Raw genomic sequence first — 24,483 nt, forward strand, 5'->3', positions numbered from 1 at the left:
TCCCATTCACAATTACAACAAAAAGAATAAAATATCTAGGAATACATTTAAGCAAGAAGGTGAAAGACCTATACACTGAAAACTATAAGACATTATTGAAAGAAATTGAAGATGATGTAAAGAAATGGAATGATATTCCATGCTCATGGATTGGAAGAATAAACATAGTTAAAATGCCCATATTACCTAAAGCAATCTACAAATTCAATGCAATCCCAATCAGAATCCCAATGACATTCTTCATGAAAATAGAACAAAGAATCCTAAAATTGATATGGAACAACAAAAGACCCCAAATGGCTTAGGAATCCTGAGAAAAAAGAACAAATTGGAGGTATCACACTCCCTGAATTCAAAATATACTACAAGGCTATAGTAATCAAAACAGCATGGTACTGGCACAAAAAGAGACACACAGATCAATGGAACAGAATCAAGAACCCAGAAATAAAACCACACATCTATGGACAGCTAATCTTCAACAAAGGAGCCAAGAACATACAATGGAGAAAGGAAAGTCTCTTCAATAAATAGTGTTGGGAAAACTGGACAGCCACATGCAAAGAATGAAAGTGGACCATTATCTTATACCATACACAAAAATTAACTCAAAATGGATTAAAAACTTGAATGTAAGACCTGAAACCATAAAAATCCTAGAAGAAAATATAGGCAGTACACTCTTTGACAATGGTCTTAGCAGCATCTTTTGGAAGACCATGTCTACTCAAGCAAGGGAAACAAAAGAAAAAAGAAACAAATGGAACTACATCAGACTAAAAAGCTTCTACAAGGCAAAGGAAACCATGAACGAAATGAAAAGACAACCCACCAACTGGGAGAAAATATTTGCAAATCATATATCCAACAAGGGGTTAATTTCCACAGTATATAAAGAACTCGTACAACTCAACAACAAAACAATTAACCTGATTATAAAATGGGCAGAGGATATGAAGAGACATTTTTCCAAGGAAGATACACAGATGGCCAAGAGGCCCATGAAAAGATGTTCAACATCATTAATTAGTAGGGAAATGCATATCAAAGCTACAATGAGATATCACTTCACACCCATCAGAATGGCTATAATTAACAAGACAAGAAATAAGTGTTGGAGAGGATGTGGAGAAAAGGGAACCCTCATATACTGCTGGTGGGAATGCAAACTGGTGCAGTCGCTATGGCAGACAGTATGGAGATTTCTCAAAAAATTAAAAACAGAAATACCACATGATCCAGCTATCCCACTACTAGGTATTTATCCCAAGAACATGAAATCAACAATTCAAAGAGTTTGATGCACCCCTATGTTCTTGCAGCATTATTCACAATAGCCAAGACTTGGAAGATACCCAAGTGCCCATCAACAGATGAATAGATAAAGAAGATGTGATATATATGTATAGAATGGAATACTAATCAACCATAGAAAAAGACAAAATCATCCCATTTGCTACAACACAGATGGACCTTGAGGGTATTATGTTAAGCAAAATAAGTCAGACAGAGAAAGACAAACGCAGTATGATTTCACTCATATGTGGAAGATAAACAAACAGATAGATAAGGTGAATAGATTAGTGGTTACCAGAGGAGAAGTGGGTGGGGGAAGGGCAAAAGGGATAAAGGGGCACTTATATATGGTGAGGGATAAAAACTGGACTATTGGTGGCAACACGATGCAGCTATACAGAAACTGAAATATAGTGATGTACACATGAAATTTACACTGTTGCAAGCCAGTATGACCCCAATAAATTTAAAAAAATAAAAAATAAATAACAATAAATAAACTGGGAGTTTCTAAACTAGAATAACATGTACCTAAATTCTAGCATCCATAATGCTTACTGATTTTCATTAAATTTTAAAATTAGAGCTGAACGTGAAAATCCTTGTTTAAGAATATAGTTCTTCAATAAGCATGTAGAAAAGCATTATTTTAATTCTTTGTATTTAACAGGGGAAAAAAAGAGAAAAAAATGCTGTAATTTAGAATAATAGTGTCGACCAAAATAACCAATAACCATTCTATATAAATAAGGTGAGTTTACTTGAGCCAGAGTGAGGATTATAACCCGGGAAGGCCTTAGAAAAAGTTCCAGAGAATCATGGTTTTCAGTACAGTCTTATATCTTTTTAGAACAAAGAACATACATACACACCCAGGATACATTTTCATCAAAATTTCCAGAAGGTATCCAGTTGCAAATTAGCAGGTCAACGTGACCCTGATGTCAGGAAAGAGACTAATCCGGGCTGTTAGCAATAGGGTGTTACCAATAGGGCATAGGAGGGGAAGTATGCATTCTGATCTTAAGAGAGTATATTCTTTACTTTAATGGTTAAGTAGATGTACAGTGTATGTTTGATAGGCCATAAGTCAGGCTTTTTAGTTTAAGCCAAATCAGTTTTGAACCCAAATAATTACCGCATATACCTCAATATGTGAGAATCTCTTGTCAATAGTAATAACAGAGATGCAGCCAGCTGTTTTTGTTGCCTGTCCAAGGTTCAACTGCTGGCTTTTAAGGTGAGAACTTTGCAAATCCCTGAACGGTGTAGACAAATTTCAAAAACACTTCAGCTTGGCGGTTCGGTTAAATGAATAAGTGTGTTTGCAGCCTTCCTTCTGATATTTGGTGCTGTAAAGCATGCCAATATCAAACCAAAGAACATTTCACCATCCTCTGCAACATCCCTCAATGACCACCCATCGAGAGGGAGGATCTTCCACAAATGGAGAGAGAGGATTTGTTACAATCACAGAGGTACAGTTTCTTCCTCAGCCAGTCAGCTTGCTGATTACACTATCAGCTTGTTGAAACCAGATATTTTTGACAGATCTTAGGGCACTATTATTTCCACTAAGCAGAAATATACGAAGGTGTTGAAAATGCTATTTTGTTCATCTGTTGCAAAAACTAAAAAAACAAACTATTAAAGATTTAGGAACACAAAAGAAAACGTTGCTTAATTAAATGGAGATTCATCAGATGCTAGTATAAATTCAGAAAGTGGTCCTTCTGAATTCTTCTGGGATGGTAGGTTGTTGATCTTAATAAATCATAAGACTTGTATTTGGGAGCCTATCATATGCCAGGCACTTTATATTCTTTGCATCAAATTCTTGCAACCACTCTGCAGAGTAAATGTCGTCTTCATATTACAGCTGAGAAAACCGAGTCCTAGAGAGGCTCAGTTAAAGGTCCAGTGTTACAGAACTATTATGTAGCAGGTCATTAGTTACCCCAAGTCTTCTTGATTCTAAATTATGATTTACACCATTCTCATGTGATTGGAGGCTATGTTTATTATTATTTTAAGATCAGTTTTAAATAAAAAATAGAAATAATGGGGGTGACAATGTCTTCCTGTGGTACTGGGTCAGTTAGCCTAGAATTACATATTCATGGGGAGTGCTGGACAGCCTACAAAGTTAGAAAAGGGAAAGTGAATAATGTCCTCCAGCTTCTTTCTCAGCCTCGAGTTTCTCACAGCTTGACTGGGATAAGCTTAGGGAGGAAGCTCTCGTACTGTCACATTTTGTGTATTTCAAAAGATTTCAAAGCTTGGGGACAAAAATGAGGGTCAGATTTAGATTCCAGGTTGCAGGTTGCATAAAAAGAGAGAGGCCTTTATAATGGCCAGAAATTATAGTCTCTGGGTAGCATTGTTGGAGGGAATGGAATATACAGGGAGAGCTGGTGGAAAGTTCCATCATTGTGAATTGATGTCAGTGCATGTGATCTCAAGTTTGTGTACCTCTGATCATTCATCAAATTTTATTCTAAAAGAGTTTATGTAGCAAAGTATTTCAAGGAAATGATTATTGAGCTTGCAAACAAAATACCATTTGTTTGTAAGCCTGCATAAAACTTAGTTGATGTCTTTTAGGTGTAATGACAAGTTGATACTGAGCCTCTTTCTCTCAAGTTCATGTGCCCGATGCACAGCAAGCCAAACACTGAGACATGGGTGCTTGGAGATGGAGAAAGGCCCCATTCGAGTTGGCCAACATGAGAAGGTGGGAGCATGGGTTCACTCAAATCCACCTTAACCAGAGCAAAAAGCAGGGGGTTTTGTTAGAGCTAAGGAGCTTGTCAGGAAGAGATTCAGAGAAACAAAGGGGTCATTCCCAATAAGCCCCTGGGCAATCTGACTTCTGGGCTTCAACAGCTGCTGAGGGCAGCCATCTGGTGATCGCAACCTCCCCGAGGGCATCCTCTTTCTTCTGCAAAACAAACTCACAAATCCTCAAGGAGACCTGAGTCACTCCTCAAGTTAAACAAGAAACAGCAAATTGACAAGCTTCATAACAAGGTCAAAAGGCAATCATGTTCGTATTGATTATCTACAGATTATCTACTTACTGAATATCTACAGTAATCCTCAGGTACCTGGCTTCAAAATCCTGAAGAAAGCCAGGATTTATGAAGGAAAGAGGGCACTTAAATTTAAGATTTATTTATTTATTTTTTCCCCCAAAGCCCCAGTAGATAGTTGTATGTCATAGCTGCACATCCTTCTAGTTGCTGTATGTGGGACGTGGCCTCAGCATGGCGGGAGAAGTGGTGTGTCGGTGCGTGCCCAGGATGCGAACCCGGGCCGCCAGCAGCAGAGCGCGAGCACTTAACTGCTAAGCCACTGGGCCGGCCCAGGGCACTTAAATTTACATGACAGAATTTTTATTTGTAAATTAGGTACTGTCTTCTCTTAAGTGTGTTTAGACACCAAATTTCTGTACCTTTGGTTTATACTAAATTCAGGGAAACTGTGAGTGGTTTCACAAAGGAGTGTAATAAAAATTTGACTTTGGTGGTCCCAAACCAATTTTCTCTTTTCTTTTCTCTTTCTGCTTTGTTTCAGGTGTGGATGTGATGCTGGCCCTGATATCAGTTCCCCTACTTTAAACCCAGAATATATGAGGTTAAAACCAAAAACACTCATCTCCTTTCCCTGCTTCTCTAAGTTACAGTCACATGTAAGTATCAGTTTTTTTAACCATTGTATCCTTGAATTTCACAAGGCAAATGGAGGTTGCAAATTGTTCAAGCCCAGGTGGCATCACACTGGGGCTCCCACTGAAGTTTGGCTAGTTACGGGTCCTTTGAAGTTTTGTTACAGGGAAACTAATATCCAGAGAATATCAAGAAGATGAAGCTTCCCAGACCCCAACTCCTTGGCTTCCTGATGCCGAAATCCACTATTCCTCACGGAGGCAGACAACCGAGGACTCCGGCAGATTCCCTTATTTTGGCCAAACGAAGGCTGGTGGGAGGGCACCGACCTGCACAGCCACAGCTTCCCCTCCCCAATCTAAAACCTTGTAAACTTTGTAATCGTTAATTGGCAGCAGTTTCCGTCCTCTCCCCAGGGCACATTTTCTGGTGGCGTGGGAAGATTGATCAATGGAGCACTGAACTTCCTGCTGTAAACCTAAATGACAGCTGGCCCGATGCCAGAATGTCTGGGACCCTCACACAATTGTCCTACCAAATGGGTGCAGTCAGATAGACAGCACATTCTTTCTCATGGATTTTCCCTTAAAAGTCATAACTGTTAATGCTTCGGGAGGACAGTGGGTTTTGAGGCACTGGCCTATCAAGTCCTCATTTTGCTAGCAAAATTAAAAATTACTCTTTCTTTTCCTCAATCCCTTGTCATTGTGTTCATTGATTTGGCTACGGTGACAAGGTCCTGGCTTTTTGGCAACAGATGAAGTGTGAGTAGGTGTCCAGGTGATACCAATACAAGTCACATTTCTAAATCTGGAGGTATTATTAACTGTGTTTTCTGTTACCACAACCCAATTTAGGCCTGGAACTTTTGAATTAACGTAGAACACAAATGGACTCCCATTAGTGATATACTCCTGCTCGCAGTGGGGCTGACAATCTGATGATCCTCTTGGGGTCTTCATTACTTGACCAAAGGAAATTGGTTTCCTTTGTTGGGTGATCCCTATTTTATTCCTGAATCATCATTGGCATGCACTGGCTGCAGTCAGAGAAATGTTTTTACTGGTCTTTGCAGGCTTTAAACACTTTGGATGAGCAGAAGTTCTTAATTTATTATGGCCCAATAATCAATGTTTTCCTTTATAAGTGTGATTTTTTTTCCATATAGATATTGACTCCTCACTATTTATTGAAAAGTCCACATTTTGTCATAAATCACGTGACCATATTTGTGTAGGTCTGTTTCTTGACTTTCTATTCTGCTCTGCTTGTTTCTATTTGTGTGCCAATTCCACACTCTCTTTTTGATTACTATTATTTTTATAATAAATCTTGACACCTGATGGAGCAGGGATAACAGGAGATCATTATGAAATTATTGCAGTAGGACTGGGAGAATTGATGGGGAGACAGTGTGGTGGATGCTGTGGTGTGCCACCCAGATCCCCCCTTTATGACTAAGGAATTTTTCCCCAGATGGTGGGAATGTTGGTACGTGATGACTCTCAATTGAATCCTTTCTAGGAATTGCCCTTTGTCACAGAGAGCCTGCTTTGCTCAGTGTAACACCGCTCCTGGGGCCGTTTGCTTCCAGTTGCTATCAATGCTAAGGTCTTAAGTCTAGCCCCCTTGCCCTGAGGCAGGACAACTCTCAAGGGCCATCCCAGCTCCAGAACTCCTGATGCCTTTGTTGCAGTTCCATTTCAATTCAATTCTGCCTCTGCCCAATCCTACTTCTTTTTCTCCTTCACAATTATTTATCCCAAAAGAATTCCTTAGTAAAGTTTCTGCATGCAAATCTCCATCTCAGAATCAGTTCCCAAGGAACCTAAGCCGTATGGGCCAGGATGGAAGAGATAGAGGTGTTGAAGAGTGGAAAAATTCAGATATATATTTAAAGTAGCGCTGGCATGATTTCTTGGTGGATGGATTTGATGTGGGATGTGAGAGGAATAGGTAAAGTTGATTCCAAAGATGAGGCTGAGAAATTAAGTGAATGGAGATGCCATTTGCCAAGTTGGAGAATCACTGGGAGAGGAAAATATATGGAATCTCTTTAAGAATTAGGTATTAAACATTGTAATATTGAGATACCTATTAGATATTCAAGAGGAGTCTCAAAGATGTAGTTGGATGAGTAAGTCTGAACATTAGGGAAGAGGTTGGGACAGGCATTACAGCATTTAGCATGTTTTAGAAATTTTTAGAAACATCTTTCCACAGCAAACACCACATTAACAGATTAAAGAGAGAACTATATGACCATCTTAATAAGATATAGAGAAAAATTATTCATTGAAATCCAACACCTTTTAATGATTAAAAACTTGTGGCAAATTAGGAATGGAAGAGGATTTCCTTCAACTTAATAGACAAAAGGTATGTACCAAAATATCACAGCAAACATCAGTATTTTTATTTTTTGGGAGGAAGATCGGCCCTGAGCTAACATCTGCCAATCCTCCTCTTTTTGCTGAGGAAGACTGGCCCTGGGCTAACATCCATGCCCATCTTCCTCCACTTTATATGGGACGCCACCACAGCATGACTTGACAAGCAGTGTGTTGCCTGGGATCCGGACTGGCGAACCCTGGGCCCCTGCAGTGGAGCATGCGCACTTAACCCCTTGCACCACCGGGCCGGCCCCCAAACATCAGTCTTAATAGAGAAAATTTAGACGTGTCCTCTTTAAAATCAGGTATGAGACAGGATGTCAAATTTTCACCCCTCTGTTTATCATTACACAAAAAGTGCCTGTGCAATAAGATAAGTAGGGAAAGAGGAATGAGAACTGACAGTAAATTAACAAGAGATTTGGCTGCATATTACAGAAATTTTAAAATAGTCAATTTAAACAAGAGAGGGGGTTATTTTTTTCTCATGTAAAAGGAAATCAGAGATGGGCCATTGAGGGCTGGTCGGCAATTCTGAAATGCCATCAAACACTGAGATACCCTCGGACTTGGGTTTTGCCATCCTGAGTGCTTGATTTTCGTTCTCAATATTTCTCTTCTTCCAAGAAGCTACAGTAATGTCTGCATTCTGGGTAATAGGAAGATAGAGGATGAGAGGGATAAAAAAGTATGCCAAGCTTGCTGTCCTTGTTTGAAGGATCTGTTCCAGAAATCTCACCCGTTAACTTCTACTTATAGTCATAGCTAGCAGCAAGGACGATTTTTTGTTATTGTTTTGTTTTTTAGTTGAACCTATTGCTTTCCTAAATAAAATTTCTTCTTTTACTAAGGAAGATGGGAGAAATGGATATTGATGGAGACTTCTTGCTGTTGACTCAAATCTAATCTCACTTTCTTCCTTTACTGCTTAACTAAAAGCTACTTTCCTAGCCTCCCTTATTGCTACATATGGCCTCGTGGCTACGTTCTGGCCTTGAGAATGGGAGTAAAAGTGATGTGGGCAACATCAGCTTCCCTTGCCCTGGTTGCTTTCCCCTTCCTGTGAGCTGTACTACGGACGTGCCTGCAACCTAGCTTTGAACATGCATTTGAGGAAAATCCACTCAGGATGGAAGAGAATCAAGATTGAAGGAAAATTGTGTTTTCTACGTGGAAAAATATAACACCAGATTCCTACCTCACACCATCCATAAATATAAATGCCAGATGCATCAAAGACATAAATGTGATAAAACAAAATTTCAAAAAATTTTAGGAAAAAAATCTTAGGATCTCTAGATCAGAAGGGATTTTTTTTGGTGAGGAAGATTGGCCCTGAGCTAACATCTGTTGCCAATCCTCCTCTTTTTGCTGAGAAAGATTGGCCCTGGGCTAACATCTGTGCCCATCTTCCTCTACTTTATATGTGGGACACCTGCCGCAACATGGCTTGATAAGCAGTGCATATAGGTCCATGCCTGGGATCCAAACCTGTGAACCCCGGGCCGCTGAAGCGGAGCGTGCAAACTTAACCACTATGCCACCAGCCTGGCCCCCAGAAGGGATTTCTAAACAAGACACAGAAACAAAAATCATAAAAGAAAGACTGAAAATTTTGACCACATTAAACTTTAAAACTACTTAATGATAAAGGAAAATATACACAGACTTAAAAGATAGGCTGTGGCTAATCTCTAAATACAAATTATTCCTACCCGTTGATAAGAAAAACTAAACAATGCAGTAGAAATACGGACAAACATTTGAACAATCAATTTAGAGAAGAGAGAATTCTGAATGGCCAAGGAACAGATGAAATTAGTTCAGCCTTGCCGTTGATCAGGGAAACGCCAATTAATACAAGATATTTTTCCCCATAATAACAAAAATTGTAAAGATTAGAAGCATCTGATGCTGTCACAGAACAAGAAAACAGCCTCACTATCTATAAAAAGGGAAATTGTTGAATCTACTGGGATAGATTCATGCTATAAAATATTATGCGGTAATTAACAGAATGAGGTAACTTTCTACATGTTTGGAAATGTCTCTAATATTTTTAAATGAAATCAAGCCATTTCAGAATAAGGATAGTATGATCTCATTTTTGTAAAAACCAAACAATCCTACCCCTTGTAAGCAAGCAAACCCTTATAAATGTCTGTAAGAGAGAAACATTGCTGTTAAGTGGGTCCACTTAATGAAATGATTCCTGTATTACAACATGGGAGCTTTCAGGAGGCTGTGAGCAATACACTTTCTGCTATTGGCACTGCTGTCCCATTGACTTGTTTTCCATTATTTATGAAGTATAATATACAAGTTTTGGCTTTTATAGTAATACCATTCCCCAAGGGCACATTGATAAGTAGATGAGGCCTTAGCAAAGAGCTATGCATAAGTTTGACTGTTAGCGCTTCTTCAATACCTATGTGAATGTTTCTGAAATCTTTCAAGCACATTCATATCCAGATCTTTAAAAGTTGAATCTGCTGGGAATTTTGTTCTCAAAATCATTTTTATCTTATTCTAAAGGTTAGGATAAACCGTTGTTCAGGAAGTTTTTAAAAAGGCTATTTATCTTTGAGACAGAATCTGGCACATGACCAAATCACTTTCTATTAGTACGTTTGACATGGGTAGAAACATTAACTTGTTCATGCCATTAGGATGCTATTGTTTAGCACACCAGTAATGGGCTAAATGATTCTCCATGTTATGCCTATTCCCAGGGAGATTCTTAAGAAGTACAGAGTTCACTATGTTCACTGGTGCTGTGTTATTGGGAATCAGCAGTGAAACGGAGTAATCACAATGAACTACACAAGTGGTGAAAGAAAAGACATAAGGCATCATAATGCAGTAGAAAACACACTCTGCTTGGTGGGGCTGGAGACCTGTACTACAGACCCACTTGTGCATCTAGTTGTGTAACTCTTGAAGCTGTTGTCTCCCCGTTAAAGAATGAGAGACTTGTCTTAGATAATGGATTTCCAGCAAGTGTTTCTCCAATTCCTAAGGTTCTGTGAAGCTTTTTCAGGGGCAGAGGTGGAAGGGGTGGCACAGAAGATGAACAAAGGTGGGGCTCTAGTCTTCTCAGGCCTAGAAAACCAGAACAGCTCTGTTTTTCTCAGTTTCATATACTTGGGTTCTATGTAATATTTGGTTTGAAAACCTCTCCACCAGATTATTTCCTTGTTCCCAAGCAGTTCTCAAAATTTTGTGGTTACATGTACAGATGGTAGGTGTTACAATGGACTTTCTTCATTCACAATTTTTGCTGTGTCAAGAGAAGTATTTCCCAAAGTGCATTCTTTGAAACTCTGATGTTAATAGAAAAAAGCGAGGAGGGCTACTATATGGACAAATACACTTCATAAAATCTGCTCTGAAGGACTTCTCTTTTATATGTTTATGCACAATGTGAACTTTAGACAGGATACAGTAAACCTCTTCTCCCTACTCCTTTGTGCATTTTCTTGTGTAACCTGATTTCTACTGAGCTCCACCTTTCCACACCTTCCCACATCTTTCCACTAAGAACCCAGGAAGCTCTATTTCATGTGGCAAAAACCTCCACATCCTCAGCCTTTTCACTGAGTGCTATTCCACCTCTTGATTTATCTACAGTCTCTTAACCCAAGAACCTAGGGATAAAGAATGAGATCGCTGTTCGTCCAATTGCCCAATGTCACATCTAGGGCATTATTACTCCATATATTTTATATCCCTAAATCTACTTCACATTGATTTTAGTGAATAGCAACACTGTTGTGGTAGATGATAATATTACTTGCAAGCATTGAATACCCTTCTCTGGGGGTGCCATACTTCCCCAATGCATTGACGTTAGGCTTGGCCCTATGGCTTGTTCTGGTCAATGAAATGGGAGCAGAAGTGATGTCTATCTTGTTTGAACAGAAACCTTAGCAGCAGATCATGTTTTACCATGAGCTGTCTTTCTCTCTTCTGTAAAATGGGTTGTATACCAGACAGATGTTAATCTGGGCCCCAGAGTGAGAATATCATGGAAGGGAGCCATAGCCAACCCACAATTGACATGTAACATCAGCAAGAAACAAACTTTTGTTGTTGCAAGCCACTGACATTTTTGGGGGGTTGTTTTTGTCTGCTTGGGCTACCATAAAAAAATGCCACAGACTGGGTGGCTCAAACAACAGAAACTTATTTCTTATGGTTCTGGAGGCTGGGAAATCCAAGATCAAGGTGCTAGCTGATTCGATTCCTGGTGAGGCCTCTCTTCCTGGCTTGCAGATGGCCACCTTCTTGCTCTGTCCTCACATGGTGCTTAGAGAGAGGGCAAGAGAACTTGCTGGTTCCTCCTCTTATGAGGACATTAATCCTATTGGATCAGAGCCCCACCCTTATGACCTTATTTAACCTTAGTTATTTCTTTACTTCAAATACAGTCACATTGGGGGTTAGGGCTTCAACATAGGAATTTGGGGGGAGGGATATAATTCAGTCCATAGCAGGGTCATTTGTGTGGATCATCTAGTCTATTCTTATACATTGTCTACCTACTTGCAAAAGCCGGTATCTAGATATTATCTTTGACTTCTTCTCCATCATCCTTCACACAAATATATTACCAAGTTCTGTTATGTTTGCCTTTTAAAGCTCTCTGTAGAACATTCATCATCTTCCTTCTCACTGCCACTAAAGCTATACAAAAGGAGCAGTCCTGTGTGTTTAATCACGCTCCCTATGCCTCCATCCAATTAGAGTCTCTTCCCCAGGAAACAGAGTTTGGAAACAAGGTGAACGTGATGTGATGAAAAGGAGGCTGTGTGCTGTGTGTAAGTAGGACAGAGACACAGTATCTAGAGAAAGAGAGAGAGGGAAAAAAGCAGACACAATGAGAAGCAGAAATGAATGACCACGTGTCCCGTGGGGAGAAGGGAAAAGTGGCTGTCTCCGTGCCTGGCGACTTGCCTGTTCAGGATTTCAGTCCCTGGCTGTACTTTTTTCCTTGCTTCCATGTTTCTGCCCTGATTCTCTTCCTCTTTTCTATTCTCTCACCCCACTTCTCTTATGCTGATCCTTGTGCTGGTACTGATGACAGAAGGATTCTGCCTTGAAAATCCTTCAGAATCAGAATTCAGTCCCAACATAGCATATTTCTAGGGCCCATCATAAGTGTCTGTATTGCTAAGGAATCTTAAGAAAATTTTGCAGAACTGTGTTCCATAAAAAACAAGGACCTCCAAAACTTGTAACTGGCACCTCTTTCTTGCCGCTTGTACGGGCTGTGTTGTGTCCCTCCCAAAAAAAGGTATGTTGAAGTGCTAAACCCCAGTATCTCAGAATGTGCCCTTGTTTGGGAATAGGGTTTTGCAGATGCAATTAGTTAAGTTGAGGTCATACTGGATTAGGGTTGGCCTGTAATCCATGGCAGTGAAGACAGCCTGGGAGAAGGTGGTCATATGACAACAGAGAAAAAAATTGGCTTGGTACATCTAAAAGCCAAAGAATGCCAAGGATGCTGCTAGCAAACGCCAAGACTTAGAAGAGAGCATGGCCCTGCTGACACCTTGATTTCAGACTGCTAGTCTCCAGAGCTGTGAAACAATAAATTTCTGTTGTTTTAAGGCACTCAGTTTTTGGTACTTGGTTATGGCAAACCTAGGAGACTAATATGCCACTATTTTGGAAGTCCTGTTCCGAGAGATGACAGTCACTCCCAGGAAGCCACAACTTGAGTCACTGAGGGAGGACTTTGGCTCAAAGTACTTGGAGGCTGGGGCCAGCCCAGTGGTGCAAGCGGTTAAGTGTGCGTGCTCTGCTGCGGCAGCCCGGGGTTCGCCGGTTCGGATCCTGGGCACGCACCGACGCACCGACGCACCGCTTGTTAAGCCATGCTATGGCGGCGTCCCATATAGAGGAAGATGGGCACAGATGTTAGTCCAGGGCCAGTCTTCCTCAGCAAAAAAAAAAGGTACTTGGAGGCTGAGGTGAGAGAGATGGGAGTTCAGGTCAGGAGGGGGGGGCAGCCCGGCTGGGCTCCTCTACTCTCCTTGCTCCACAGCAGATCCCGCCTGCTTGTCTGAAAGCAGGTGAGGGGTCTTCAGCAACACATCCAAGCCACCAACTCCACCTTGCTTCCCTCCTCTCCCTTCCCTGCCCCACTGGCACCACCCACTGCCACAGCCACCGGTGTCTATGTTTTTCTAACTAGTTAGAAATGTTAGTTAGTTAGTTTCTAACTAACAAAATTTAGTTAGAGTTTTGAAAATATCACAATCATCAGTATAAAATTTGGAAATAAAATCTCTTGAAATGAGGGATAAGCCATATAGATTTGGGCCAAGTGGTTAAAAGCCATTTGTCCTAGGCCATGGCCCTTGAACATCTCTTGGTGTTGTCTCCCAGGCATCCTTACCCTCCTCACTCTTTCCCCACATCTTGGGACTATCTTCCCCTAAGATTCTGCAATTCTGACTTGTCACCCATCTTGACTTACCAGTTTGGCTCCATGTATATTAGAAAGTAGCTTTCCTTTCCCAGCCAACTCCAAACTGTTAATACGTTGAGTCAATACAAATATCCTTTTCTTTCCTTTTTTTTTTTCATTGCAGTAAGATTGGTTTATAACATTTCGGGTGTATATCATTATATTTCGATTTCTGCATAGACTACATCATGTTCACCACCCAAAGACTAATTACAATCTGTCACCATACACATGTGCCTAATCACCCCTTTTGCCCTCTTCCCTCCCCCCTTCCCCTCTGGTAACCACCAATCCAATCTCTGTTTCTATGTGATTGTTTGTTGATGTTTTTGTCTTCTACTTATGAGTAAGATCATACGGTATTTGGCTTTCTCTCTCTGACTTATTTTGCTTAGCATAATAACCCTCAGTGTCCATTCATGTTGTCACAAATGGCCAGGTTTCACCCTTTTTATGGCTGTGTAGTATTCCACTGTGTATATATACCACATCTTCTTTATCCATTCATCCCTTGATGGGCACCTAGGTTGCTTCCAAGTCTTGGCTATTGTGACTAATGCTGCAATGAACATAGGAGTGCATATATCTTTATGCATTCATGTTTTCATGTTCTTTGGATAAGTACCCAGCAGTGGAATAGCTGGATCATATGGTAGTTCTATTCTTAATTTTTTGAGGAATTTCCATACTGTTTTCCATAGTGGCTGCACCAGTTTGCACTCCCAGGAGCAGTGTATGAGAGTTCCCATTTCTCCACATTCTCTCTAACACGTGTTATTTCCTGTCTTGTTAATTATAGCCATTCTGACAGGTGTGAGGTGATATCTCATTGTAGTTTTGATTTGCATTTCCCTGATAGTTAATGATGTTGAACATCTTTTCATGTGCCTGTTGGCCATCTGTATATCTTCTTTGGAGAAATGTCTGTTCAGGTCTTTTGCCCATTTTTTAATTGGTTTGTTAGTATTTTTGTTGTTGAAATGCATGACTTCTTTATATATTTTGGATATTAACCCCTTATCAGATATATGATTTTCAAATATCTTCTCCCAATTGTTAGGTTGTCTTTTCGCTTTGTTGATGGTTTCCTTTGCTATGTAGAAGCTTTTTAGTTTGATGTCCCATTTGTTTATTTTTTCTATTGTTTCCCTTGTCGGACATGGTACTTGAAAATATGCTGCTAAGACCAATGTCGAAGAGTGTACTGCCTATGTTTTCTTCTAGAAGTTTCACAGTTTCAGGTCTTATATTCAAGTCTTTAATCCATTTGCAGTTAATTTTTGTGTATGGTGTAAGATAATGGTCTACTTTCATTCTTCTGCATGTGGCTGTCCAGTTTTCCCAACACCATTTGTTGAAGAGACTTTCTTTTCTCCATTGTATGGTTTTGGATCCATTGTTGAAAATTAGTTGTCCATAGATGTGTGGGTTTATTTCTGGGCTCTCAATTCTGTTCCATTGATCTGTGTGTCTGTTTTTGTGCCAGTACCATGCTGTTTTGATTACTATGGCTTTGTAGTATATTTTGAAATCAGGGAGTGTGATACCTCCAGCTTTGTTCTTTTTTCTCAGGATTGCTTTGGCTATTAGAGGTCTTTGTTGTTCCATAAAAATTTTAGGATTCTTTGTTCTGCTTCTGTGAAAAATGTCCTTGGAACTTTGGTAGAGATTGCATTGAATCTATACATTTCTTTAGCAAGTATGGATATTTTAACTATGTTAATTGTTCCAATCCACAAGCATGGACTATCTTTCCATTTGTTTGTGTCTCCTTCAGTTTCTTTCAGCAATATTTTATAGTTTTCAGTGTACAGGTCTTTCACCTCTTTGGTTAAGTTTATTCCTAGGTATTTTATTCTTTTTATTGCAATTGTAAATGCGATTGTATTCTTAATTTCTCTTTCTGCTACTTCGTTGTTAGTGTATAGAAACGCAACTGATTTTTGTTTGTTGATTTTGTATCCTGCAACTTTACTGTACTCATTTATTATTTCTAAAAGTTTTTTAGTGGATTCTTTAGGGTTTTCTATATATAAAATCATGTCACTTTCAAATAGTGACAGTTTCACTTCTTCTTTTCCAATTTGGATCCCTTTTATTTGTTTTTCTTGCCTGATTGCTCTGGCTAGGACTTCCAATACTATGTTAAATGAGTGTGAAAGTGGGCATCCTTGTCTGGTTCCTGTTCTTAGAGGGGTAGTTTTCAGTTTTTCACTGTTGAGGATGATATTAGCTGTGGGTTTGTCATATATGGCCTTTCTCATGTTGAGGTACTGTCCTTCTGTACCCATTTTATTCCGAGTTTTTATCATAAATGGATACTGTATCTTTTGTTTTTTTCTTTGTGAGGAAGATCAGCCCTGAGCTAACATCCATGCTAATCCTCCTCTTTTTGCTGAGGAAGACCGGCTCTGAGCTAACATCTGTTGCCAATCCTCCTCCTTTTTTTTTTTCTCCCCCAAAGCTCCAGTAGATAGCTGTGTGCCATAGTTGCACATCCTTCTAGTTGCTGCATGTGGGGCGTGGCCCCAGCATGGCCGGAGAAGCGGTGCATTGGTGCGCGCCCGGGATCCGAACCCAGGTCGCCAGTAGCGGAGTGCACGCACTTAACCGCTAAGCCACGGGGCCGGCCCCTGGATACTGTATCTTGTTAAATGCTTTCTCTGCATCTGTTGAGATGATCATGTGATTTTCATCCTTCATTTTGTTTATATGGTGTATCACGTTGATTGATTTGCAGATGTTGAACCATCCCTGCATCCCTGGAATAAATCCCACTTGATCATGGTGTACGATGTTTTCAATGTATTGTTGTATTTGATTTGCTAGTATTTTGTTGAGGATTTTTTTGCATTGATGTTCATCAGTGATATTGGCCTATAATTTTCTTTTTTTGTGTTGTCCTTGTCTGCTTTTGGTATCAGGGTAATGTTGGTTTTGTAGAATGAGTTAAGAAGTTTCCCTTCCTCTTCAATTTTTGGAAGAGTTTGAGAAGGATAGGTATTAAGTCTTCTTTGAATGTTTGGTAGAATTCACCAGAGAAGCCATCTGGTCCTGGACTTTTATTTTTTGGGAGGTTTTTGATTACTGTTTTGATCTCCTCTCTGGGATGATTGGTCTATTCAAATTCTCTATTTCTTCTTGATTCAGTTTTGGAAGGTTGTATGATTCTAAGAATTTATCCATTTCTTCTAGATTATCCAATTTGTTGGCATATAGCTTTTCATAGTATTCTTTTATAGTCTCTTGTATTTCTGAGATGTCTGTTGGAATTTCTCCTCTTTCATTTCTGATTTTATTTATTTGTGCCTTCTCTCTTTTTTTCTTGGTGAGTCTAGCTAAAGTTTTGTCAATTTTGTTTATCTTTTCAAAGAACCAGGTCTTAGTTTCATTGATTTTTTCTATTGTTTTTTTTAGTCTCTATTTCATTTATTTCTGCTCTGATTATTATTTCCTTCCTTCTACCGATTTTGGGCTTTGTTTGTTGTTCTTCTTCCAGTTCCTTTAGGTGCATTGTTAGATTGTTTATTTGAAATTTTTCTTCTTTGTTGAGATAGGCCTGTATTGCTATAACCTTCCCTCTTGGAACCACTTTTGCTGTATCCCATAAATTTTGGCATGTCGTAATTTCATTTTCACTTGTCTCCAGGTATTTTTTAATTTCTCCTTTGATTTCTTCATTGACCCAGTCATTGTTCAGCAGAATTTTGTTTAATGTCCACATATTTGTAGCTTTTCTGATTTTCTTTTTTTATTTTATTTTATTTTTTATTTATTTATTTTGTGAGGAACATCAGCCCTGATCTAACATCCATGTCAGTCCTCCTCTTTTTGCTGAGGAAGACTGGCCCTGAGCTAACATCCGTGCCCATCTTCCTCCACTTTATCTGGGACACTGCCACAGCGTGGCCTGACAAGTGGTGCCTTGGTGTGCGCCTGGGATCTGAACCCCGGGCCGCCAGCAGCGGAGTGCGTGCACTTAACCGCTACGCCATGGGGCCAGCCCCTCTGATTTTCCTCCTATAGTTGATTTCTAGTTTCATACCATTGTGGTCAAAAAAGATGCTTGGCCAGAAATAAAACCACACATATACGGACAGCTAATTTTCGACAAAGGTGCTAAGAACATGCAATGGAGAAAGGAAAGTCTCTTCAATAAATGGTGTTGGGAAAACTGGACAGCCACATGCAAAAGAATGAAAGTGGACCATGTGCTATCGCCATTCACAAAAATTAACTCAAAATGGATCAAAGACCTGAAGGTGAGACCTGAAACTATAAAACTCATAGAAGAAAATACAGGCAACACACTATTTGACATTGGTTTTAAAGGAATCTTTTCGGATGACATGCCTACCCAGACTAGGGAAACTAAAGAAAAAATAAACAAGTGGGACTTTATCAGATTAAAGAGCTTTTATAAGACAAATGAAACCAGAATCAAGATGAACAAACAACCAACCAGCTGGGAGAGAATATTTGCAAAACATACATCTGACAAGGGGTTGATCTCCATAATATATAAAGAACTCACACAATTGAACAACAAAAAAAACAAACAACCCGATCAAAAAATGGGCAGAGGAAATGAACAGACACTTCTCCAAGGAAGATATACAGATGGCCAATAGGCACATGAAAAGATGCTCAACATCACTAATCATCAGGGAAATGCAAATCAAAACAACACTAAGATAGCACCTCACGCCTGTTAGAATGGCTATAATCACCAAGACAAAAAACAACAAATGTTGGAGAGGATGTGGAGAAACAGGAACCCTCATACACAGCTGGTGGGAATGCAAATTGGTGCAGCCTCTATGGAAAACAGTATGGAGATTCCTCGAAGAATTAAAAATAGAGATGCCCTATGATCCAGCCATCCCACTACTGGGAATCTATCCAACGCACCTGAAATGAACAATCCAAAGAGGCTTATGCACCCCTATGTTCATTGCAGCATTATTCAGCATAGCCAAGAAGTGGAAGCAACCTAAGTGTCCCTCGACTGACGATTGGATTAAGAAAATGTGGTATATATATACAATGGAATACTACTCAGCCATAAAAAAAGACAAAATCGTCCCATTTGCAACAACATGGATGGGCCTGGAGCGTATTATGTTAAGTGAAATAAGCCAGAAAGAGAAACTCTGTATGATCTCACTCATATGTGGAATATAGACCAACACATGGACAGAGAAAACTGGACTGTGGTTACCAGGGCAGTGGGGGTGGGAGGTGGGCACAAGGGGTGAAGGGAGTCATATATGTGGTGATGGACAAACAAAAATGTACAACCCAAAATTTCACAATGTTAGAAACCATTAAAACATCAATAAAAAAAAAAAAGATGCTTGGTATTACTTCAATCTTCCTAAATTTATGCAAACTTGTTTTGTGGCCTAATATGTGATCTATCCTGGAGAATGTTCCATGTGCATTTGAAAAGAATATATGTTCTTTGGTTTTTGGATGGAATGGTCTGTATATATCTACTAAGTCCATCTGGCCCAATATGTCATTTAAGGCCAGTGTTTCCTTATTGATCTTCTGTTTGGATGATCTATCCATTGGTGTAAGTGGAGTGTTAAAGTCCCCAACTATTATTGTGTTGCTGTCTGTGTCTCCTTTCATGTCTGTTAATAATTGCTTTATACATTTAGGTGTTCCTATGTTGGGTGCAGAGATATTTACAAGTGTTATATCTTCTTATTGGCTTATTCCCTTTATCATTATGTAGTGCCCTTCTTTGTCTCTTGTTACAGTTTTTGTTTTAAAGTCTATTTTGTCTGATATAAGTATTGCTGCCCCAGCTTTATTTTCATTGCCATTTGCATGGAGTATCTTTTTCCATCCCTTTACTTTTAGTTTGTGAGTGTCTTTGGGTCTGAAGTGTGTCTCTTGTATGCAGCATATATATGGCTCTTGTTTTTTTTAATCCAATCAGCCACCCTATGCCTTTTGATTGGAGCATTTAGTCCATTGACAGTTAAAGTAGCTGTTGATAAGTATGTACTTATTGCCTTTTTTTAGTTTTTTCCTGGGTGTTTTAGTAGTTCTTCTCTGTTCCTTTCTTCTTCTCTTGCTCTCTTCTCTTGTGGTCTGATGGCTTTCTTTAGTATTATGTTTGGGTCCCTTTCTCTTAATTTTTTAATGCATTTGTTATAGATTTCTGGTTTGTGACTACCATAAGGTTCATATATAATAACCTGCATGAATAGCAATCTATATTAAGTTGATGGTCTCTTTAGTTTGACCTCTTGCTAACAGCTCTACTGTTTTACTCCCCTCCTCCTACACTTTATGTTTTTCATATCATATCTAACCTCTGTTCTTTTGTGTTTGTGCCATTACCCTCTTATCATGGAAATAGATAATTTTGATACTTTTGTCTTTTGACCTTCACATTAGCTTCATAGGTGGTTGATCTGCTACCTTTACTGTATATTTGCCTTTACCAGTGATTTTCTTGCTTTTTTTTTTTTTTTTGATAATTTTCTTATTCCTATTTGTAGTGTTCTCTTTTCCACTTAAGTAAGTCCCTTTAGCATTTCTTGTAAGGCTGGTTTATTGGTGATAAACTCCTTTAGTTTTTGCTTCTCTGAGAAACTCTTTATCTCCTCTTCCAGGTAAAGTATTCTTGGCTGTAGGTTTTTTCCTTTCAGCACTTTATTGTGTGTGTGTGTGTGTGTGTGTGTGTGAGGAAGATTATCCCTGAGCTAACATCTGTTGCCAATCCTCCTCTTTTTGCTGAGGAAGATTGGCCCTAGGCTAACATCCTTGCCCATCCTCCTCTACTTTCTATCTGAGACATCTGCCACAGCATGGCTTGATAAGTGGTGTGTAATCTGCTGTGTTTGGTTGGAGTGCTCTATATATATCTATTAAGTCTGTCTCATCAAGTTTTTTAAGTCCACTATTTCCTCGTTGACTTTCTGTCTGGATGATCTATCCATTGATGTAAGTGGGGTGTTAGTATCTCCTACTATTATTGTGTTGTTGTCAATATCTCCTTTTAGGTTTGTTAATAGTTGCTTTATGTACTTTGGTGCTCCTGTGTTGGGTGCATATATACTTATGAGTGATATGTCTTCTTGGTGGAGTGTTGCTTTTATCATTATATATTGCCCCTCTTTGCCTCTCATTACCTGTTTTATCTTGAAGTCTGCTTTGTCTGATATAAGAATGGCAGCACCTGCTTTCTTTGTTTGCCATTAGCTTGGAGTATTGTCTTCCATCCTTTCACACTGAGCCTGTGTTTGTCTTTAGAGTTGAGATGTGTTTCCTGGAGGCAGCATATTGTTGGATCTTGTTTTTTAATCCATCCAGATGCTCTGTGTCTTTTGATTGGAGAATTCAATCCATTTACATTTAGAGTGGTTATTTTTATTTTTTTTTTAAGATTTTATTTATTTATTTATTTTTTCCCCCCAAAGCCCCAGTAGGTAGTTGTATGTCATAGCTGCACATCCCTCCAGTTGCTATATGTGGGATGCGGCCTCAGCATGGCCGGAGAAGCGACGCGTCGGTGCGCGCCCGGGATCCAAACCCGGGCCTCCAGCAGCGGAGCGCGCGCACTTAACCGCTAAGCCACGGGGCCGGCCCTAGAGTGGTTATTGATATATGAGGGGTTAATGTTGCTACTTTATCGCTCGTTTTCCAGTTCTTTTGCATTTGCTTTGTTTCTTGTCCCATGTATTTGGGACTACCAATTCAGTTTGGTAGTTCTGCATGATGGTTTTCTTAGTTTTCTCTTTATTTATCCTATGTGTCTCTGTTCTGATTATTTGTTTAGTGGTTACCATGAGGTTTGTATAAAAAATCTCATACATGAGATAGTCCATTTTCTGATGGCCTCTTATTTCCTTAGACTAAGTCAATTCCATCCCTTTCCTCTTGCCCGTCTAAGTTTTTATTGTCATATTGTATTCCATCTTGTGTTGTGAGTTTGTATTTAAAGTGCTGAGGTTATGTTTATTTTTGGTGTTTTCCTTCCCTTAATCTTTGATGTTATAATTAAGTGTTTGCTAACCTATTCTGATAGAGAGCTGCAATTTATCTGATTTTGTTTACCTATTTTCTCCTGGCTCAAAGCTTTGTATCTCATTTCTCTTTTTTTCCAGGCATGAGGGTCTTCTTAAGCATTTCTTGTAGTGGTGTCTTGTGGCAATGAACTCCCTTAGCTTTTGTTTATCTGGGATAGTTATTATTTCTCCATCATATCTGAAGGATGTTTTCTCTGGATAGAGTATTCTTGGCTGAAAGTTTTTGGCTTTCAGAATTTTGCATATATCATTCCACTCTCTCCTAGCCTGTAAAGTTTTTGACAAGAAATCTGCTGAGAACCTGATTGGAATTCCTTTGTATGTTATTTTCTTTTTCTCTTGCTGCCCTTAATATTTTTTCTTTGTCATTGACTTTTACCAGCTTTACTACCATAGGCCTTGGAGAGCGCCTTTTTTTGTTGATATATTTAGGAGATCTATTGACTTCATTCACTTGTATTTCCAGCTTCTTCCCAAGGTTTGGGAAGTTCTCAGCTATTACTTCTTTGAACAAGCTCTCTGTTCCTTTTTCCCTTTCTTCTCCCTCTGGAATACCTATAATCCTTATGTTGCATTTCCTAATTGAGTTGGATATTTCTTGGAGAATTTCTTCCTTTCTTTTTAGTCTTAGTTCTCTCTCCTCCTCCATCTGGAGAATTTCTACATTCCTATCCTCAATAATACTAATTCTTCCCTCCATATTGTCAGCTCTCTTCTTTAAAGATTCCAGATTTTTCATTATCTCCTCCATTTGTGTTTTTCATATCCAACATTTCTGATAGGTTTTTCTTTATAGTTTCAATCTCTTTTGTGAAGAAGCTCCTAATTTCATTGACTTGTCCATCTGTATTTTCTTGTAATTCATTGAGCTTTTTTATGATAGCTATTTTGAATTCTCTGTTGTTTAGGTTATAAATTTCTGTGCCTTCAGGATTGATTTCTGGGTGCTTGTCATTTTCCTTCTGGTCTGGAGATTTAATATATTTTTGCATTGTGCTTGAGGGAGTGGTCTTATTTTTCCTGATCCTGAAAATATCTGGTCACAGCTTCCACCTGCCACCACTAGGTGGGGGTCAAGAGCTGTGTATTCTGAGCCTGCTGCGATCTGCAGGTGCTCTGGCTGCGCTGAAATGCAGCTGAGCTGAAGCATGGCTGAGCTGGGGCGTTGAGTTGAGGCGCCATGTGTAGCTGAGCTGGGTCACCAAGCACCGCTGAGCTGGGGTGCCAAGCTGGGGTACTGAGCATGGCTGAGCTGGGGTGCTGAGTTGGGGTGCCAAGTGCAGCAGAGCTGAGGCACTGAGTGCTGCTGAGCTGGGGCGCTGAGTGGGGGGAGGAGGAGTACTTACTTTCACTTCCCTGATCCCAGGGGCTTCTCTCTCTTACCTCACTATCTGCTCTCCTGGGGTGCTGGCTTAATGAGGACACCCCCACAACTGTTCCATTCCCTCTGTGAGGGAGTTCCCCACGGGCTGTAAGGGAACTTGGAGAGTGACAGTTTTCTTGCAGAGGGCCACCCCTCCGCCCCCGAGAACCATGCATCCTTGGTCTCAGGGTCCCTGTCGTTGGGGAAGGAGGGAAGTTCTCCTTACCTCCTCCCACTTCCTCTGGGGGTTCCAGCACCACCACCTTCAGATGTAAGGCTGCATGGGTCTCTCAGATGTCTTTTGTGTAGTGTTAAAGACCTCTGTTCATATATGAATGTCCTTTTTGTTGTATCTTGGGGGAGAGAGTCTAAGGGAAAAGCTCACTCCACCATAATGCTGACATCACTCCCACATCCTTTTATTTTTTAAAAAAATGTTAGGTATTATCTATTGACTTTCTCCTATGGAAGATGAAAGTTCACACTCTTGTGTCCTCCCCATTCCTTGTCTCTCAAATACACATTTCTCCTCCACAATGATCCCAAGGGAGTTATATCACTTTTCAATATGTATATTCAGTATGTATATTATTGCAACTGTGCAAATAATAGTCACAACTGAGCCATGAAATTAACTCTGATTATATTTTCTTTATTGTATGACTTTTTGTATTAAATGCTGTTAATGTTGGCCTTGATTTTCTGCTTGCTTTATTTTCTATGTTACTATCACCAATTCATTCTTAAATTATCTGAAATAAGTATAATCTGAATTTGTTTAATTAAACAAAAAATCTATCCATTTCTTTCCCTTTATTATTTTCTTTTTCTTTCCTTCTTTTGTTGTTTTTGAGGGTCATCCTTCCTGTAGCCCTCTGTCTTCCAGCTCCAATCTAGACTGTTTTCCTTGCAATTGATATTTGAGATGGATATAAAATTCTAGGTTGAAAAATCATTTTCCCCTAGAATTTTGAAGGCATAGTTTTATTGTTTTCTAATTCCCATTTCTATGTACGGACCTGTCTTTTTCTCTCTGAAAGCTTCTAGAATTGTAGCTCTATCCCTGGTAATCTAAAACTCTGTGATGACACATCTTGGTGTGGAACATATCTTTCATCCGTTATGTGGAACACTCAGTAGGCCTTCCACTCTGAATTTTCATTTTTTATTTCTGGAAATTCTTTTTGTATAATTCTTTAATAATTTTCTCCTCTTTACTTTCTCTGTTCTCTCTTTATTG

General features: G+C 39.5%; 1 long non-coding RNA gene across 3 annotated transcripts in view; it reads left to right on the forward strand.

Annotated features, from left to right (window-relative positions):
- The window catches only part of LOC131419972 (uncharacterized), a 121,490-nt gene that overhangs the window by 58,190 nt on the left and 38,817 nt on the right, over positions 1 to 24,483 (forward strand). For all 3 annotated transcript variants that reach the window (XR_009223415.1, XR_009223414.1, XR_009223416.1), the window contains one exon: positions 4,873 to 4,987. This is a non-coding gene — a long non-coding RNA (uncharacterized LOC131419972). The remainder of the gene's footprint in view (positions 1 to 4,872; positions 4,988 to 24,483) is intronic.

The sequence above is a fragment of the Diceros bicornis genome, chromosome 22 (genome assembly GCF_020826845.1).
Source record: "Diceros bicornis minor isolate mBicDic1 chromosome 22, mDicBic1.mat.cur, whole genome shotgun sequence".
NCBI classification, from domain to species: domain Eukaryota; kingdom Metazoa; phylum Chordata; class Mammalia; order Perissodactyla; family Rhinocerotidae; genus Diceros; species Diceros bicornis.